Below are 8,280 nucleotides of genomic sequence, written 5' to 3' on the forward strand. Positions count from 1 at the left end.
AGTAACTCCAAGCAGCTTATCATCATTTAATTCTTGTATCTCCTCAAATTCAGTTTTTTTTCTCCTCTTTTTTGCGACCCATTATGCTCTCCTCTACATAAGAACATGAATTAAACCAATATTAAAATCTACACAATAACATGGATAATTCAAAATATCACAAACATAACATAAATACATAATAATAATAACAAAATTATAAACATGACATAAATAATTTTAATAAGACAAATATATATATATATATATATATATATATATAAAACAAACAATATATAAATAATAACAATTGTCATTTCTTGTCCCTAAATAAACATGACATAAAAGTACAAATCATCATTTTTTCTTGTTCGTTTCCCAGACACTATCATTTTCTGATCTAAAATATCTTTCATGAACAGGAATACAATGAGTATCAACATCATCAATTGGTCGAGACTCGGAAATACTAGTCCAAGCATCATCCTCGCCCTCGTAACATCTATTTGGAACTGGGAGCACAATTGACAATCCTTTTTTCAATGGGTCGTCAATGTAAAAGACTTGATTGACTTGACTTGGAAGGACAAATTCACTATTCTTGTGCCCTCGTTTGTTCATATTGACCAAGGCGAAGCCACATTCATCATTGTTGATCACTTCTTTGTCATTTGAAACCAACGCACACCTGAAAAGAGGAACTTGAAATTGATGATAGTCTAATTCCCATATTTCTTCAATCATTCCATAGAAAGACACATCACCTGATTAGAGGATTCTTAGCTTTGGCACTACAGACAAGCATGGTGTTGACAACAAGAGAAACCCCACCGTTTTTGCAAATTCTCTCATCATCCCGCGCCTTTGTTTGATATAAATTACCATTTATCACATAACTACTATACTTAATGACGTGCGAACGTGGTCCATGGGCCAGCCATGTCAATGTCGATGTTGTTCCACCATTGCATCTGCCTATTTCAGCTGCGACCTGACATGCATTCAATTTGAATAGGGTGATAAAAATAGTAGCTAAAACTTGTTCAGCGCAAAATGCATGAAAAAGATTTTTGCATCCACCTAACCTTTGCACGAAACCAGTCAATGAACCTCTTGTTGTGAGCATCTTGTATCCACCTTTTGTCTGTGTTTTATTTCGGAAACATTGACTTCAAGAAGGTTTAATGTTCACTATGAAAATATTTATATATAAATTTGTATCAGACAGTATATATTGACAATAACAGTGTGCAAAATAATAAATTAACGAAGTACACTTACATTATGTAGGGAGATACTTCTTTCGTATTTTCCAGAACAGTCAAATGTGCTTGTTGTAGATCAACTTGTTGCACTATAATTGGTGATTTGCATGCTAAGAATCCAGGAACATTAGTTTTGGGGTCTCGATTTGATTGAGGGATCCCAACAGGATCAAGATCATTGAGGTATTCCGAACAAAAATCAATTGCTTCTTCGGCTGAATATCTCTGAACAATGCAACCTTCAGGATGTTTTCGACTACCTACATAACTCTTAAGCACTTTCATGTATCTTTCGAACGGATACATATACCGGCAATAAACTGTTCCACATAATCGGACTTCTCGAACAAGATGAACTGTTAAGTGAAGCATGACATCGAAGAAAGTGGGGGGAAAATACTTCTCGAATAAGCAGAGCGTAACAACCAAATCAAATTGCAGCTTATCTAACTTGGTTACATCTATAACCTTGCAACAAATATCTTTGAAGAAGAAGCATAATCCTATGATGGCATATCTAACATGTTTTGGTAGTGCACCACGGATAAGTCTTGGTAGGAAATACTGCATTTAGACATGACAATCATGAGATTTCAAGCATGTCAACTTCAGCTCAGATATGCACACAAGATTCTTCATGTTCGATGAGAAACCTTCAGAAACTTTTAAATCCATTAACGACTGACAGACTTGTAACTTTTCTTTTTTTGTGAATGAGCATGCGGCATGAGGAAGATATATTCTTTTTTCACCAAATTTAGGGGCCAATTCAGGCCTAATTCCCATTTTAACCATATCCAACCTAGATGCCACATTGTCCTTAGTTTTTCCTTTAACATTCATCAACGTATTAATCAGGGATTCGATGACATTTTTCTCAATGTGCATCACATCGAGACAAGTGCCTAACATGCAAGTGTTTCCAATAAGGAAGATTGAAAAAAATTTTCTTTTTCCAACATTTTCTGAAATTTGTTGCTCCGAAATATTTTTCTTCTTTATTGTCTTCCACATTATTCTCCTTTGCATTCATTTTCCTTTTACCATTAACACTAATCTTCTTTCCAAACTCACACGTTATGCCCGAAAGCTTTTCAAACAAAGTAACTCCAGATAATGGTGCAGATGCTTCTCCATGTTCTTCCATTCCATTGAACTCCTTGTTTTGCCTCCGATAGGGATGAAACCGTGGTAGGAATCGTCTATGACCAACAAATAACATTTTCTTCCCATTTTCCAAATACTTTGCATAAGTATCTTCTCCGCATACTGGACATGCATAATAACCATGTGTAGTACATCCACTAAGATTACCGTAGGCAGGAAAGTCATTGATGGTCCATAATAATACTGCTTTAAGAGTGAAAAATTGTCTTCGATAAGCATCATAGATGCCATCAACTCCTTCCCACAATCGTTGTAAATTTTCAATTAACACCTCGAGGTAGACATCTATATCGTTTCCTGGCTGTTTAGGTCCTGAAATGAGCATGGTGTTAGCATGATAAATTTCCTCTTCATACACATATTTTGAGGCAGATTATAGGTGGCCAACATGATTGGCCAGCAGCTGTACCGACTACTAAGATTGCTATAAGGATTAATGTCATCAGCTGCAAGTGCTAGGCGAAGATTTCTTGGCTCACTTTCGAAGTCGGGCCACATATGATCCTCCAACTTCCAAGATGGTGAATCAGATGGATGACGTAACTGACCAGCAACTCATGTGGTTTTCTGCATGCCATGTTAAATTTTTGGAGGTCTCTAAAGATTTAAACACGCGCTTAAATCTTGGTATGGGAGGGAAATACCACACCACCTTAGCAGGAACACCTTTGTTCTCAACGTTCTTCTTGGTTAGCTTCCACCTCGGCAATCCACATTTAGGGCAACTTACACAGTCTTTATATTGCTTTCTATAAAGGATGCAATCATTGGAACAAGCATGAATCTTTTTATGACTCAACGCCAAACAACTCAATGTCTTTTTTACATCATACATTTTGGATGGCAGATTGTTATTATCTGGTAGAATATCCCCAAAATCTATTAGTAGATCTGAAAATAGAGCATCACTCATCCTATGCCTTGCTTTGGTATTGTACAGTTTCACAAGTGCACTCAATTTTGTGTAATGTTTACATCCATTGTACAACGGTTCCTGTGCTTCCTCCAAAAATTTCATAAACGCTTCTGGATTTTCTGTATAATTATCATATGCTGCCTCACACATATTAGCGGTTTCAAAGTCATCATAATAACTACAATTGGCTCTTGGTTGGTACTCAGATTTACTCTATCATTTTCGGCAGACTCACCATGACAAATCCAATTCACATAATTTTGACTAAAACCATGGAAATAAAGATGCTCTCGAATTAACTTAACCTGTCCTTTTTTAAGATTTATACATTTGGAACAAGGACAATGAATTAAATTGGGGTCGATATGGGGATACTAGAAACAACCTTTAATATACTATTCCACACCCTTCTCATATTGTTTGGACATTCTATCCGAGTGAATCCAGGATTTATCCATTTCAATATAGCAAAATCCCAAAAAATGTAACAATAAATTTTTTTATTATTTACCGCTAGATGAAAGTTTTCTTCAAACTACTTCAAGGACTCTAACTTTTTTAATGTGGATTTGATCAAAACCAGAAAATATTACAGTAAATAAAAAAAGTTATACAATAAAACTATATAAACTATAGAATCCAACACATAGGAGATCATAGAAATCAGAAAGCAAATGATAAAAGTAACATTATGATTCTCAATATCGACTACAATAATGTCACTTGCCATTTAATTTCTTGAATACAAAAAACAAAAACGAAAGAAGAATACCTATTAATGAAAATGAACAAACTTTGCTAAGTAGACAATTAAATCAAGAAAATTAGTACATAAAAAATAAAACAATCAGCAATAAAATGAGGATAAAAGAAACATGACTATTAGTATATTGATTAACACCTAATTTTTTAAAAAATGAATAAACACTTGATTAAATATGATTCTATGTGAATTTATTTTTATCTGATATATAGCTTATAAAATCATATGTATAATACAAACCACCTTTAACATAGAAAATTAATATTCTTTGCAGCTAGAGTAATGTTGTATAAACTAAATGAGAACTCCAATAAAAATCAATTGAAATGCATGATTTTGACCATCTTTAGTTTTGTTGTATAAATAATGGAGAGAACTTTGATTTTGTTCATATTTTAATGAATAACCTACATTAATTTTCATTAATTTTTCATTAAACAAAATTAATTTGTCACAACGAATGAGCCAATCAGTCATACATAAAGACATATAACAAATGTCTTCAAGTAATGATACCACAATTCAATTCATGTAAAAACAATATCTCTTTATTCAAAGAAATAATCAGTCACGTCAAATAGAAAAAAGAATCAGAAAGGCTTAATTAATTTCAATAATGTTACCAAATTTTAGTAGAATGATAATCTAAAATCATAATACTACTTATAAGAAAACAAAAAATTAATATCTCTAAATAGCTTGTTAAAGACGATTAAACTTACTTAAGCTTAGAGAATTTATCATATCTTCTTGTTTGAATACGAATCTAGAAATGATGCTGAAAACTTGTTGTAGAATGATTTGGAGAACCTTTGCATTAAAGAATTATGTCCTTATTAGGATAGTCGATCATTAGGACAGAAAATGGAGTAACAAGTCGAAGGATAAAAGGTATTCGGAAAATGCTCTTAATTGAGTAGTCAATCACCGAAGAAGATACTTGAGTAATGTCAGAATTGAATTGAATTCAATCCCATATTAAAAAAGAATTATACCCTTTTAATCATTGGGCACCTTTAAGAGCAGAGCACCTAAATCCTTGAGGAAGTAGAGGCAATTGCAAGAATCCATGGCCCCGGGATCAAACATTACACAAGAAAATTACATCACCTCAGTTGGCCAGCCATCTCTTGAAAGGAGTGATGACAGGAATAAAACACCGAGGCATCCCCGATGGACGCGCCAAGAGACGATGGTGCTAGCGCAAGGGAAGAAGATTGCCGAGGAGAGAGGGAGAAAAGGGCGCAAGTTAGGGCCTGAGCAGGCTGAACCAAAATGGGGTTTTGTTTCTTCCTACTGCATGCAACATGGAGTGAAGAGAGGGGCGGTTCAATTCCGAAAGAGGTGGAGCAATCTTGCCAGTGATTTCAAGATGATAAAAACGTGGGAGTCCCGGGTACGAAACGGAGTTGAATCTTATTGGATCATGCAGAGTGATTTGAGGAGGGAGAGAAAATTTCCTGGTTTCTTCGACCAAGAATTATATTATGTGTTGAATGGTAAGGGATTTACAAATGCGGCGTATCAACTTGCGCTCGTGACAACAAGTGCAGGTGATAATTATGGTGTGGAAGCAGAAGAAGTGGAGGAGGAGACGGAAACGGAGGTGAGCGATGGTACTCCCCTGCTACAACACAGAATGCTTTGCTTCAAGATTTTGAAATTGGGAGAAGCACATAAAAGGAAAACATCCCGGAGGATGATAAAGCATATACAATTCCTTCTCCAGTCCCTATTTCAGGTACCATAGATGTTCGACCTTACATCGTGTGAATGTCGAAAAATATATTGAAACAAGTAATCTAATTAATTAAAAAATGATGAACGTGTGAATTGTGAAACATTATACACTGTGAGGCCCAATAACAATAAGCAAGCCCCATCCCATTTCATTTAATAACAAATACCCAAACCCAATTGATAGAAGAATCAGATCGTTCATTTCCATGAAACTCTTTCGCAGCCTTGCTCGTCGCCTTCTTTCTGTTTTCTGCAGTCTTCGCGCAGTGCTGCCAGCAGCCGGAAAATTTAGTGCAGCGGTTAGCACTCTTCTTCCTCCTTTCTATTAGAGTATTTCCTACCATGAATCGGAAGTTATCGAGTTCGATTTGGCTTGATTTCCAGGAGCAGTGCGCGTAGCTTCGATTCGGTCTAGGTAAGCTTTTGGCTTCGAATTTTGGTTGTTCTTGGTGTATTAGTTTATAAAAGTGAAGAATTGAGCTTTTTCCCCTAATTTTCAGCTAGGTTTCCGGCGTGAACAGTATTTCCGGCGACTTGTTCCGGCGAGCCACCTTTGCGAAATTACCGTTATGCATTCTAGCTTCGTTTCTTGAAGTATTAAGCTTGAATTCAGATTGTACAAGGGTTATATAAGATGTCTGGAATTCGATTTTTAACCGAGCCGATTTAATTTGTTTTAGTCGGTTAGAATGCATTATATTGAAGTGTATAGCAAATTTATATTGTAGGTTATATCGTTGGACGAGTTCATCCGATATTCCTTAAGATTTTCTGTGGTATTGTAAGCTATAGTAGAGGTACCCTCAAACCTTCATTATTATGACGCTTATATTGGCGTGTAAGAATATTCGGTGAATGTTGTTTGCTATTATGTACCTTGAATGTTTATTCTATTGCATTCATGCATTAACTGTGTTGGCATAACATATTGAGCCTTGACTCCTTTGACGGCTATTTATGTTGATTCTGTTGAGATATATTGAGTCATCAGAGGGACGAATGGGTTAGCATTAGCCACATTCCCAGATGACAAGCTAGGGACGAGCGACTTAGCTACTCGCATTCCCGATGCTACGTGCATGGACGAGCGGCGATTTGGTGATGCATTCCTGGCACAGGTGGCCACTGTTACTGTTGATGATGCTATTCGTTTGGACTCCATTTGGTATCCGTTATTTCATTGTTACCATTCATGCATCCCATAGCATTGCATTTATTTGGTATTACTACATGTCTTTTATATACGTCGTGATTTTATTGGTTTGTCGTACTGGGGTCCGACCCGTGTTTTATTTTGATGTTGTGGTTGTTTTTTATGACATAGCAGGTCATTCCAGGGGTTTTGACGCGTCTGGTGGAGTGTCAGCGAGTGGTACCCAGTAGTTGGTTGGTTGGTGTCAGAGTTCCCAGATATTTATATATATTATGCTGGTTTGATACATTTTCCAGGGAGATGCCATGTGTAGCTGTATGGTTATGTTTTTATGTTGTTTTGGATCTTATTTGTGGTATGTTGTGTCTAGTCTTGGCCAATGCGGCTGTAAGATGTTTGTTTGGTTTATTGTGAACCTGTTGTTATTTTCGAGCGTATATTGTTATTGTTGTGTTTTGAAATTTTTGGGATGTTCTACTTACGGTGAGGTCATGCCGAAATTTCTGTAGGCCCTAACGAACGTTTTAAACTCGTTTTCGCTGTTTACACCATTTAATACTTGTTTAGTAATTAAATATTAATTAAGAGCACGAGCCCTGACAGTTTGGTATCCGAGCGTAACTGGGATACGCTCGAATTAGAGTCTAGGACACTCGAGTTTAGGCACAAATAAAATGATCGTGCATGTGTTTGATTAATTGCTCTTACTTGTTTATATGTTTTGAATTAATTGTATCAGCAAGACTAGAGCGTATTAGTTTCAGTTTATGCTATTATACTAAACCGATTATTTTGTTTCTGCCTGTGGATTAAATCCTTGTGTCTTGTAGATGGTACCTGGACGTAAGGGTAGAAAAGGAAAGGAAGTTGTTCAGGAATCTGATGCTCCTAATGTGAGAGGACTTAACGAGGCTGATTGGGGAAGACGAGGTCGTCGTCCTCGTGGTGAAGCACGAAATGTTAACGTTGAGCATGAACTGGATCAGTTGACTAGAGAGATGGGTGAAATGGAACTTGTGATATCCCGATTTCAGAACATGCATCCTCCTCGATTCTTTGGTAATGAAGATGGTGAGAAAGCTATAGCATGGTTAAAAAGTATGAAGCGTTTGTTCAATATGTTGGAGTACACTCCTGATTTGCAGCTTAAGTTGGCTATTTGTCAATTAAAAGACCGAGCTCAGTTATGGTAGGAAACTACTGAGGAAGCTCTGAAAGAATCAGGTGAAAGAGTTACTTGGGATGTATTTTGCGCTCAGTCTGCTCGAGAGTATTCACCGCCTTCGTACTATTCGGC

The 8,280-nt window shown here is 36.3% G+C and overlaps 1 long non-coding RNA gene across 1 annotated transcript; it reads right to left on the minus strand.

Annotated features, from left to right (window-relative positions):
• Window positions 1–597: 597 nt before the first annotated feature.
• On the minus strand, window positions 598–1,595 carry LOC142521629 (uncharacterized). The gene is made up of 3 exons (XR_012814315.1): window positions 1,261–1,595; window positions 1,065–1,170; window positions 598–970 (listed from the first exon to the last, which is right to left on the minus strand). It is a non-coding gene; the product is annotated as an uncharacterized LOC142521629 (long non-coding RNA).
• Between the last annotated feature and the right edge of the window lie 6,685 nt (window positions 1,596–8,280).

This window comes from Primulina tabacum, chromosome 13, assembly GCF_025594145.1.
Source record: "Primulina tabacum isolate GXHZ01 chromosome 13, ASM2559414v2, whole genome shotgun sequence".
NCBI lineage: Eukaryota > Viridiplantae > Streptophyta > Magnoliopsida > Lamiales > Gesneriaceae > Primulina > Primulina tabacum.